The sequence below is a fragment of the Petaurus breviceps genome, unplaced genomic scaffold (assembly GCF_028583685.1).
Source record: "Petaurus breviceps papuanus isolate PSGF00001 unplaced genomic scaffold, PetGlider_PUasm1.0 90760, whole genome shotgun sequence".
Classification (NCBI taxonomy): Eukaryota; Metazoa; Chordata; class Mammalia; order Diprotodontia; family Petauridae; genus Petaurus; species Petaurus breviceps.
In genome coordinates this window covers 2,769,852-2,782,301 of record NW_027187338.1, presented here as the reverse complement: position 1 = coordinate 2,782,301, position 12,450 = coordinate 2,769,852, and the positions used below count along the sequence as shown (strand labels likewise).

At 43.1% G+C, this 12,450-nt stretch overlaps 1 long non-coding RNA gene across 1 annotated transcript; it reads right to left on the bottom strand.

Moving 5' to 3' along the window:
- Window positions 1-2,906: 2,906 nt before the first annotated feature.
- On the bottom strand, window positions 2,907-4,850 carry LOC138146366 (uncharacterized). Its single transcript, XR_011164460.1, has 2 exons — window positions 4,578-4,850; window positions 2,907-3,908 (listed from the first exon to the last, which is right to left on the bottom strand). It is a non-coding gene; the product is annotated as an uncharacterized lncRNA (long non-coding RNA).
- Between the last annotated feature and the right edge of the window lie 7,600 nt (window positions 4,851-12,450).

Sequence of the window (12,450 nt, the reverse complement as noted above, 5' to 3'; positions counted from 1 at the left end):
CACAGATTCTAGCTCAGTGCCTGGCACATGAGAGACTATTTAAAAGGCTATTATATAATTGATAGAGCTGAAAAGGGAAAGGGATGTGGCTAGAAGGTAGCTTGGTGGGTGGTAGAGTGGTTAGAGTCAGGAAAACCTGAGTTCAAATTCAGCCTCAGACATTTGCTATCCCTTAAGAATAATCATAGCATCTACTTTCCAGAGTTATTGGGAGTTAAAATGAGATAATATTTGTAAAGCATTTATAAAGTGCCTGGTACACAGTAAATATTTAATAAATGTTTATTCTCCTTCCTTCCCCCTCCCTCAAAATTCTTCTCTCTCTCCATCTTCCCCAGACTGAAGCCTCATCCAGATCCTGAGGAATTTGTGGACAATTCTTGAGAGAGCATGTATTCCTGAAGGATTGAGTGGGGAAATAGTTCACAGATTGGGAGAATAGGAAACCTTGGTTTATTTAGCAGAAAGAGAAGAGGTCTTCAGAGTCCGAAAACCTGCATTTCAATCTTGCCTCTAATATTTTATGATGGAATAGATAGATAGATAGATATGTAACCAGAGTCTTAAAGTATGGGATTCTCTTCTCATTGGTGGAGATCAACATCTCCTGACATTGTTAAGGGTGAAGAGGGGTTGGTTAGATGGAGAGAGGAGAGTTCCAGTCTCTAGGAATGTCTTCAGTTTCTTCTTGGAGCCCACTTGCTTCCAGCACATCTTAGTTATTACTTCAAGCACATAGTTATTACTAATTCCACTATGCTAAGCTAATAGGGGAAGGGAGGTTATAGAAGGAAAAAGGCTCTGGGAAGAAGCCAACATGAGAGGAATTGGTGGTCTTCACCATGTCCCCATCCCCAGCTTGCTACACTAGAGACTTTGAGACACTTCCTCTTGGGTGAGACCCAGGACACTCTCTTCCTCCCTCTCTGTGTGTCTCCCTCTCTGTCTCTGTCTCACCTTGCTCCCAATGGGAGAGCTCCTTCACTTTGTAATATATTCTCATATGTATACTTTCTCTGATTTCTGTTTTGCTATTGATTTGAATAAATGGATTTCTTGGTCATTTACTATGTGTGTTCACTGTGGAACAGGTACTTGATGGGAAGGGAATCAAGCCTTGGATATATAAAGCTTGGGGTCTTGCTTCTCCCAATTAATGAAACAGCTATCAGAAGTTAGCTTGAACCTAAAATCACATCCCTTAGACTGATAATTTAAGGGATCAGCAGATAGATATAATTTTAGCCTGCTACCCCCCCTCTCTTTGAGGAGAGCAGAGTAACCAAGCTTCTGGCCCCAAGCTCTTCCTTCCCTTCCTGGCAGGAAATAAAGTCACCCTTGGATAAACATGGTAGGGTGGGGGGAGAAGAGACTAGAGATATCTATTCTACTTCCCTTCAAGTGATATGATAGCATCACCATGCTGTATGTAGGGGGCAGCCGTCACTTGATAAAGCTAGCATTTATTAAGGGCTTACTATGTGCCTAAAATTGTGGTAAGTTGGGGGGGGAGGAGTAGGGGAGGGATAGAAATATAAGCAAAGAGTTCCTGCCTTTAAGGAACCTTCATTCTAATAAGAAGGTAATACAAAAAAGGGACAGGAAAAGGTACTTTCAAGGGGGCATGGCAAGGGGGAGTTAGGGATGGAGCCCAAATTTCCAGTAGAGTGAAGGTGATTGGATAGAAAGACTATGGTGAGGAGACTGCTGGAGGTCTGTTGCTTTCTTTCAAAGTAGGGCTGATATCCAAGTTTCTTTGGAATCATTAGGCAAGTATTTTAAATTTCAGTTTCTGCATCTGTAAAATGGGGGTTATATAACTATGCTATCTGTTTAGAACTAAACGCAAGAGTAAATTAAAATTACTCATTTTACAGAAGAGAAAACCGAGTCCCAGACAAAGGAGTAATATTCCACTATACCACTCTCCAGGGTTGTAGTAAGGAAAGCATTTTCAATAAGGAAATGTGAGCTATCATCTTCATTATTGTGAGTCAACATAGTATAGTGGATAGAAAGCCAGGAAGACCTAGGTTCTCATACTGACTGTGTGACCTTGGGTCAGTCACAATCTCTCAGTGAAATCTCTAAAACTGTTGTCTAAGATGGTGCTAGTCTGCACTGTTAGGGAGAAGCTCTTCACCTAGGAGGAACCTTTGTGAAATCATAGGTCCAATCCCTATCCATAGGCTAGTATTATTATTACAACCTATCCTTCCATATACTAAGCTTATGGTTATCTTCTTGGGCATTTGCTAAGTGAGGAGAGAATGGTCCTTTTCTAGTCCTGATTGGGAAACTTGCACAAGGACCTGGTTTTGAGAAGAAGCCAATAGAACCTAATTCCCTTTAAAGCAATGCCTATTAGGCAAAGGAGAGCTAAGGGAAAACTGAAGATATACGTATAATAAAGGGATTTGCCAATGAAGGCTGAGTCCTCAGAATATACCTGGTGTACCCTGCCTCATGTCAACTCACATGGCATCCTGGTAGGTCTGCTTCAGGTACAGGTGGTGGAGGGACTGTTCCCTCCACTTTAGAGAATTTACAGGCATCTTTGAACTGTTTCCTGTCAACTTACTGTGTGGTGATGAAATGCCTTTTAATTGGCAGCTGAACTAGAACTGAGTGTGCATACAAAAGGTTTGAGTGGGTGGTCTCTGTCTCTCTTCTCTGGCAGCTTTCAAGTGAGGAGGAAGAGCTGCTGCAGGCCTCCTGTTGGGAGGGTGGCATTGGGCCCCATCTCCCACCCAGCTGCATATGGCTGTGAACACATGGTGTCTATTTCTTTTGTCTCATGTTTCTTCTTTCCTCATCTTAGGTAACAGTATCTGGAGATGGAACAGACCATCATTACACATTACAATTATGTGTAGCAGTAAGCAGACTGGCATACACAGGATAGCTTCTAGCACAGGTTCTTAGATCTGCTTTACTAGGAAAGATAGCTGTTCAAGGGGTCAACAATCTTTTAAAATTACATTCATTAGTTCAGGGGAAAAATCAACACTCTGAACTTCAGAGAAAATCCAAACAAAGAAAACAGAGAAAATACAAGTAGAGAAATAAAGACCAACAGATAGGGCTTCTAATTGTCTGAGAAATTACCATAGGTAAATAGACAGATCCAACTGTCTGACCAAGGCAATACATATATAGTTACCAGAGAGAGAAGCACCAACATCTGGGTTTTTCAAAGTTGGGGGGGCTCCTTAGTGACTACCCAGAATCTCATGTGGCCAAATCACAAGAACACTATTCCAATGAGTGTGCCCCAAAGCCTAATAAGAAATTAACAAAAGGTTGTGAAAACTTTCCTACAAGCAAGACTCCCCTAAGCAAGTTTCCCTTAATAGACTCCACTGTGAGGCCTATTAATGGGCAGGGGAAGAGCTTAAATCCCATTAACATTACACTATGAGAGCTTTGGAGGGTTGGAAAGGCCATTGGAGGTCAAGGGACTGGAGTTGCTAATGGAGCCAGTAGTCAGCCAAGGCAGTCAAGTCCAGTGAGGAGTCCAGTGGAGGAGACTTCCAAATAGTCCTGAGGTACTGTGTTAGATATACAGATATTCAGTAGGTCAACTAAACATAATTAAGCATCTACAATGTGCCAGGTATTGTGCTAAGTGTTGGAGATACAAAGAAAGTCAAAAACAATAAACAAAAACCCAAACCAGTCCCTTCCATCCGGGAGCTTCCATCCAGGTTCTTTTCTTTTCCCCAGCTTAAGTCTCTCTTCCCAAACATCGCTCCTGTTCCTTCTGGCCTGAGCAAAGTCTCAAGTACAGAGTGACCAGTCTTGAGCCTCCCAAGGAAAGAGTTCGAACCCTGCCCCAGCTTTCTTGGATGTCTCAGTCTGTTACAGCCTTCTCCTCCTCAGTTCTTTCTCTCCTCACCTCTACTCACCTAGATGGAAGGAGCCAAGGAACAGAAAGGAGTTCAAATTAAAGTTCTGCATCACCATTTCATGCTGGCTGCTCCCCCACTCCCTCCTCCCTCCTGCTGGTTGCTCAGGCAAGCTTAAGAAGGGAAGGAGGGAGGGAGGGAGGAGATAGAAAAAAAGGAGCAGTGCCCCAGGCATGGAAGCAGCTGAGGTGTCAAAGAAAGAAACTTAATGACAAGCCTGAGGTTCACCTGAACAGATGAGTGGGGCTGGAAGGAAGGAGCTGTGGAGAAATTGGAAAAGGGACATACTCATTTTTCAGACCAACCCTCCCTCCTCCTTCTCTCTGAAAGAGGGGAGGAGATGGGAGGTTGTTAAAGGGCCAGAGGCTGCCTCCCTGGCCTCCCTCAGTTTTCCTCCCCCCAGCTCCTTCCTAGGCATGATCTGAGCCTTTCGGGTTAGGGAAAGGGAGTTCTGTTAGGTTCCTAATGTCCTTAGGGAGCCACAGGGAAGAGGGAGAGCCTGGAGGGGAATAAAGATATTTAGGTAAGTGACAGACAACCCTAGTCTCCTGGGGAATACCCCATCCCTGTCTGGGGTCCACAGGACTTAGAGCTGGAAAGAATCACCTAGTCCAGCCCCCTCATTTTCCAGAGGAGGAAGTTCTGGTCTAGAGAGGTCAAGTTACTCACCCAAGGTTGTCACACATGTAGTAAGTAGCTGGGCACTGGATTCAATCCTAGGTCTTTTGACTCTAGGTGCAGCCTATTTCTACTATATTATTCCAAATCCACCATGCCAATCACCCAAGTAAGTTCTGCCCACTAATATCTGTGGGCTATGACCTGGATGGGTTGCTTTCCATAGAAAAAGGTCATTGAGACCTGAAGCAATCCATCCCCCTTCTCTGGGCCACTGGAGAGACTAAATGGGGAAGTTGGAGGGGAGGGGGAAAGGAACAGGGTTTGACTGAGTGATATGCAAATGACTATGCAAATATACACAGACTTTCCCAGAAACCCCAGCTCTTACATTCTTTCCAAGATGACTACAGCCTGTGCAGGGACTGTGGGGCCTGCTCGCCCCAGGCTGGCCCTTCATAACTATTTCCCATGGATATCTTGTTCTGTCCTAATCAGAAACACATCCCACTGAAGGCTGATGTTTATCTGCTCTGCTTTTTCCAGCATCAGAGGAAGCACTTTTAATAAAGCTATGACTTGTCTCCCCCACAGCTCCAACCCACCAGCTCTGGGGGAGGGACAGGGAAGCGAGAAGGGAAGCCCCAGTTTTCAGGCTTCCCCCCCACCTCCTTACCACTCCCCCAAATCCCAACAACCCAAGTCATCAAGGGTGAGAATACAGCCCGTTTTTTTTTTCCTTCTTCCTTCCCTCCTCTCTGTCTTTATAGCAGGAATTCCTAACCTTTTTTTTTGTCTCGTAGGCCTTTGGCAGTCTGGTGAAAGTTATGGATCCCTTCTTAGAATAAGGTTTTTACACGCATAAAATTAAATACATAGGATTACAAAGGAAACCAAAGGTTAGTGAAAATAAAGATGTAATTTTTTTCCCCATCCAAGTTCACCAACCTTTGAAATCTCTCCATGGACCCGCAAGATAAGAACCCCTGCTTTATAGGAAGGGAGGAAGTACCAGGGTCGTGATGCCTTGGATGCTTGGCTCTGGGGTCAGGTGTCTTAGGGATAACTCTGCCAGCTCTGGGAAGTTTATTCTCCTCTACCTCTATCCGTCATCAAAGATTGGCTCTGAGAAAGCAACCTCTGGGGCAGAGGAAAGCAGAATGCCAAGATCAGTGTGAGGCACTGGGGAGAAAATTTTTGGCTCTGTTTTTACCCATCAGAGAAGTGCAAAGGGGAGCCAGTGCATGGCTACACACATGCACACATAGACACATATAAAACCATGTTTAGCACAAAGATGTTGTGTGTATATAACACAATCTCTGTGTTCACTCTCCCAGATGGCAATTACTATATCTAAGGATAATAATTCTCTCATAAACCCCTACTTGTGTGTTCCCCAATATAAATTAAGATCAATTGTTGTTGTTATTCAGTTGTTCTGGTCATGCCTGACTCTTCATGGCCTTTTCTGCAGTTTTCTTGGCAAGAATACCAGAGTAGTTTGCCATTTCCTTCTCCAGCTCCTTTTACAGATGAGGCAACCGAGGCAAACAGGGTGAAGTGATTTACCCAGGGTCACACAACTAAGAAGTGTCTGCGGTCAGATTTCAACTCAGGAAGATGAGTCTTCCTGCCTTCAGGCCCAGTGCTCTATCCACTGTACCACCTAGCTGCTCATCAATTAGCTTTTATGAAAGGATATTTATTAAGAAAGTAGAGCAAGGAAAGGACTAAAGTACAACAATATTCCCATCAAACCAGGAGGCATACTCTTTCTTCTACAAACCCATTTAGTCCTCTAGGAAAATGGACTCACACTTCAAGTGACTGCTACACACAATCCTCCTGGGGTCTACATCTTGGCCCTAGGAGTCCTTTGTGCCTTCAGGAAACCCTAACAAGGTCACTTCTCAGTGTGGAATAGGTTATGAGCAAGTTACTGTACTGCTCAAGTAGGCTGGGTCAAGTAATTTTCATTCCTGTCTACTTAAAAAGTACTATCTACTTAAAAAGAATAGTACTCATTTCTATAGCACTTTAATGTTTACAGGCTACTTTTCTTACATAAATCCTGAGCAATATTATTATCTCCATTCTGCAGATGGGGAAACCGAGGCTCAAGAGGTGAGGTGACTTGCCCAAGATCACACAACTAAGTGTTGGTGCTAGAATCCACCTAGACATCATATTTAATTCAACAAACATTATGTGCCTACTGTGTGTCAGATCCCAGAGCAGATACAAAGATCAGAAATACTAGGATACCTCCAGTAGTGGAGAACCACATAGATCAGACCATATAGGCTTAATTAGCATCTCTAGGCTGATGACTCTCACTCAGATCTCTCTCTCTCTCTCTCTGTACCTATATCTATCCAGCCCTAGTCTTTTTCCTGAGCTCCAGTCACAAGTCATTAACTACCTATTGGACATTTCAAACTGGGATGTCCTGTCCCCAGTTCAGGCCTCTCTTCAGATGCCTGTGGACATCTCAAACTCAATGTATCCAAAAGAGAACTCATTATGTCCCCAAACACCCCCTTTCTGAGCTTCCCTAGAACACCATGTTCTAGTCACTTTGGTTTACCATATCCACGTCATGCTTGATTCCTCTCTTCCACTCCCCTCTCCCCACCATGTCCAGTTAGCTGCCCTGTATTGCAGTTTCTATCTCCATAGCACCTCTCACATTCTTCCTCTCTCTGTTCACACAGCCACCACCCTAGTTCAGGCCCTCATTGCCTCTTGATTGATGAACTTGATAGAAAATGGAACATGACAAGTGTAGATTGTAAAGGTACAAATTGCTGTGAGACATCTGAGGAAGGAGAGTTCACTTCCAGCTCCTGATATTTGTACCAGCAACCACATTGGCATACCCAGGATGACTGTTGGCACAGGTTCTTAGATATGCTTTACTAGGAAAGATAGCTGTTCAAGGGGTCAACAATCTTTTTAAATTACATTCATTAGTTCAGGGGGAAAATCAGCACCCTGAACGTCAGAGAAAATCCAAAGAAAATAGAGAAAACACAAGCAGAGAAATAAAGACCAACTGACAGGGCTTCTAACTGTCTGAGAAATCAGCACAGATCAATAGACAGATCCAACTGTCTGACCAAGGCAATACATACCGTGTTTCCCCGATAATAAGACACTGTCTTATTAAATTTTTTTGGACAGAAAAACACCAGAGGGCTTATTTTCAGGGGAGGGCTTATTTTAATGAACATTGACAGCAATTTTAATAAACAGGTAAATGTGAACAAAAAAATGTACCTTTATTCAATAAGCAAATCACTGGGGAAGAACAGGATGATGCGCTCACTGCTGCAGCTCTGATTGGATGCAGCTCCGAGTGCGGCGTGCGTTTCACCGGCGGGGGGGTCGGTGCATACAGAGGGTACCGTAATGTAGCGTGTAGCGCAGGGGATCACCTTCACTACAGTAGCAATCTCAATAGGGCTTATTTTTGGGGGAGGGCTTATTTTAGAGGAATCTTACACAGTAAGGGGAGGGCTTATTTTTGGGATAGGTCTTATTATCAGGGAAACACGGTACATACTTACCAGAGAGAGAAGGTTTTTCAAAGCTGGAGGGCTCCTAAATGACTGGCCAGAGTTTCATCTGGCCAAATCCCAAGAACACTCTTCCAAAGAGTGAGCCCTGAAGCAAAATGCTAACCTCAGTGTGTGTGTGTAAGTGTGTATACATGTATATATATATATATATATATATATATATATATACCCTTTTTTAGAGCCAGAGGGCATCACTACCCTCCTGACTCAGTGCCTAATTAGAAATTAACAAAAGGTGTGAAAGTCTTTCTACACGCAAGCCTCTCTCTCCTAAACAAGTTTCTCTTAATGGGCTCCACATGAAGCCTATTAATGGGCAAGGGAAGATCTTATATCCTATTAACATTACAATGTCCAAGAAGACTTCATGGAGAAGGTGGCATTTGAGTCGAAATTTGGAAGATGAGTCAACTCTCAGCAGATGGAAATTGTTGGGTTGAGAGAGGTAGGAAAGGGCAGGACATGTTTAGAGAATGAGAGTAGTCTGGTTTGAAGTCTGTAATGGGGAATAGTGAAATAATAGAAAGCTGGAGAGGTAGGTTTGATCCAAATCAGAGAGGGACTCAGATATCTGATTGCAGAGCTTGGACTTTGTTCAGTAGACAATGGGGAGGAATTAAAGATTTTTGGACAAAGGAGTGAGGAATTAAGAGTCTATTGCAATAGTGGAGGTGAGAGGTGATGAAGTCTAAACTAGGAGAGTAGTGGTGGACCTAAGAAGGAGTCAGAAATCAGAGATATTGTGGGGATAAAATGAATAGGACTAGACTGAGTGTGGGTAATAAGGGAGAAGGAAGAGTCACAAAGGATTCTAAAGTTTACAACCTGGGTGACTTTCTTTCTTTTTCTTTCTTTTTTCTCATCACCTCTTTTAACCAAAGCTGAGGGGGAGGGGAAGGTAGAGATAGTTAACACACTGGATGACAGAGTCAGGATCCAAAAGGATCTTGAGGGGCAGCTAGGTGGTACAGTGAATATAGCACTGGTCCTAGAGTCAGGAGGACCTGAGTTCAAATCTGGTCTCAGACACTTGACACTTAACTAGTTGTATGACCTTGGGCAAGTCACTTAGCCCCAATTGCTTTGTCTTCCCCCCTCCAAAAAATAAAATAAAAACAAAAGGATCTTGATCAACTAGAGAATTGGACTGTCTATTGAGATGAAGTCCAATAGAAATAAATGTAATAAAGTCTTATATTTGAGTATGAAAAATCAACATCACAAAAATAAGATGGAAGAAACATGAATACACAAAAAAAATTTGGGGTGGGGGTGGAGAACAGGTGCTTCTGGACTGCAAGTTCAATATAACTTAGTAGTGTAGTGTAGCAGCCAAAAAAAAGAAAGCTAATGAAGTCATGGGCTGTAACAAGGAAGACAGGGATATGAAAATCCTTCTGTGCTCAGCCCTTGTCAGACATGATCTGCAATGTTGTTTTCAAGTTCTGGGCATCATAGTCTAAGGAAGAAGTTGGTAAGATGGAAAATGCCCAGAAGGAGGTAACCAGGATAGTAAAGGGCATAGATTCTATGCAAATGTGAGAATTGGGTGAAGGAGCTGGGCATGTTTAGCCTGGACAAAGGCAGGCACAGTGGGGCATGATAGTTATCTTCAGGTATTTGAAAAGCTGTCTTGGGAAGGAGGGATTAATTTTACTCTGTTTGGCTGGCCTCGGAAGGCAGAACTAGGAGCAAATGGTAGAAGTTTTAAAGAGGCAACTCTAAGCTCTACATCAGGAAAAATGCCCTAACATTCAGAACTGTCCAAAAGTGGATGGGCTGCCTGAAAGGTGGTGTTTCCCCCCTCTTTCCAGGTCTTCAAACAGAGTTCACTTTTGGGAATGTGGGGGTTCCTTTCATGTATGGGTGGACTAGGTAGCCGTTGAGGTCCCTGTTAACCCTTAAATTCTGGGATTTTGTGGTTCTATGATTCTGATCGGTTCCTAACACCAGCCTCCAATCTAGTCTGCAATCTGGTAGGCTCTGAAGATACAAGGACAAAAATGAAAACTTATCCCTTTTCTTCAGGAGCTAACATTCTATTAGGGAGATGCAGCATGTAAGGAGATGCGTATGTAAATGATCATTTGAAGGCAGGGGAGGCTGCCTGAACAACAAGGAGGATCAGAACAGACTTCCTGTAGGAAATGGTCCATGAACTGAGACTTGAAAGAAGCTGGAAGTTTTAACAGGCAGAATTGAGAAAGGCATGTATTCCAGGCATGGGGGAAAGTTTCTGTGAGTCATGGAAGCAAGAAGTGGAACGTCACATGCTGGGAGCAACAAATAGGGAAGTGTGTGTTGGAATGATGTCCGTGTATAATAAGCCTGGAAAGACAGACGAAGCCAAAATCTGAAGGGCTTTAAAGGTCGACCCAAGTGGGTTTTTTGTTTGTTGTTGCTGTTTTTTATCCTAGAGTAAGCATAGGGAATCTTGGGCCTTGGGGCCACACATGGCCCTCTAGGTCCTTGGGTGCTGCCTTTTGACTAAGTCCTAGATTTACAGAACAAATCCTTTTATTAAGGGGATTTATTCTGTGAAGTTTAGATTCAGTCAAAGGGCCACCCTTAAGAACCTAGAGGACCACATGTGACCTGGAGGCTGCAGGTTCCCCACTCCTCTCCTAGAGGTAATGGGGAGCCATTGAAATTTCTTGAGCAAGGGAGTGTCATGGTCAGACCTTTAGGTACTTTAGGAAGATTATTTTTGATAGCTATGACAGAACAGATGAGAGAGCAGAAAGACTGGAAGCCAGAAGCCCAGTTGGGAGACTCTTACAAGGAGCCAAGATGAAAAGTATTAAAGACCCAAGTGAAGACTATGTGAGTGTAGACAAAGGGATAGTATATAAGCTATAGAAATAGCAGTCAAGTCAACAAGCATGCATTAAATTTTTACTACATGCTAGGCACCGTGGAACAGATCATACTTGACAATTGATTAGATACAGGGGATGAGCAACAATGAAAAGTCAAGGATGATCCCAAGGTTGTGAACCTGGGTAACTGGAAAGCTAGTGATGCCCTTGACAGAAATAGAGAAGTTTGAAGGTGGGGTGCATTTAATGGAAAAGATGGTGACTTCTCTTTTGGAACGAAGAAAGGGAGAAAGGAAACATTTATCAAGGGCCAGCTGTGTGCCAGGCATTGTGCTAAGTGCTTTCCAAATATTTTCTAATTTGATCCTCACAATGATCCTGGGAGGAAGGTGCTAATATTATCCTTATTTTACAGTTGAGGAAACTGAGGCAGGCAGAGGTTAAACGACTTGCCTGGGATCATACAATTAGTAAGTATCTGAGGCTGGATTTGATCTTGAAGCTAAGTGAGCTATGAATGCCTCCAGCTAAGAGGATATGTTGAGCATGGAAATACTTACATGAAATTCAGTTGGTTATATCCAATCAGCATTTGGTAATTTAAGACTGTAGCTGAGGAAAGAAGCTAGGTTTGGATACATGGATATGGGAGACATGCTTAGAAATAATTTCAAATCCAGGAGACCTGATGAGTATAAGAGAGAAGACAGGATAGAGCCTCGGGCACACCTGTCATGAAGGATAGAAACACAGATGATGCTACAGCAAAGACTGAGGAGCAGCCACATAGCAGGTGAATGGAGAGGGAAAAGTGTTATGAAGGCATAGAGTCAAGAGCTCAGAATAAAGGTGGAGGGAAGGGAGTAGTAGGCAGTTCATTCTGGCTCAAACATGAAACAGATGAAGGGGAATAGTAAGAGGTCAGACTGGTCAAGTAGGCTGGAGTTACTACGGAGGGCCTTGAATGCCAGGATTGGGATTCTATTCTCTGGGGGCAATATAGTCTTTCCCAATAGAAAGTAAACTTCCTCACAGCTGGGACTGTTTACTTTTTGTTTTTGTATCCCTAGTGCCCGGCACATAGTAGGTGCTTAGTAAACACTCATTAAGTGATAGCTAATAGAGAGTCTGAAGAATTTTGAGTAGAGAAGTGATTCAGATCAGAGTGGAGCATTAGGAAGATTTCTCCCATCATTTGTCTATGACTTTGCTTTAAATGAACTCTCTACAGTTTGACATAATTTCTGCCCCTCCCATTTCATGCTATTTTAATTTTCAGACTTCTCTAAACAAATTGGTTACCCTAGATATTGGGAAATTGCCTTGAAAGCTTAGCAATATAAGCTGACCAAGGCCAGAAGTGACCTCTTTCTTGAGTGTTTCTGTCATTACCCCCTTTGAATGACATGAATGACAGTTTATAGTCAGAAAATCAGACTTAGAGGTGCATGGTGTCATAGACAGAGGGTGAGCCATGGAATCATAAAGACCTGATTCCAGCACTACCTCAGACACATAATG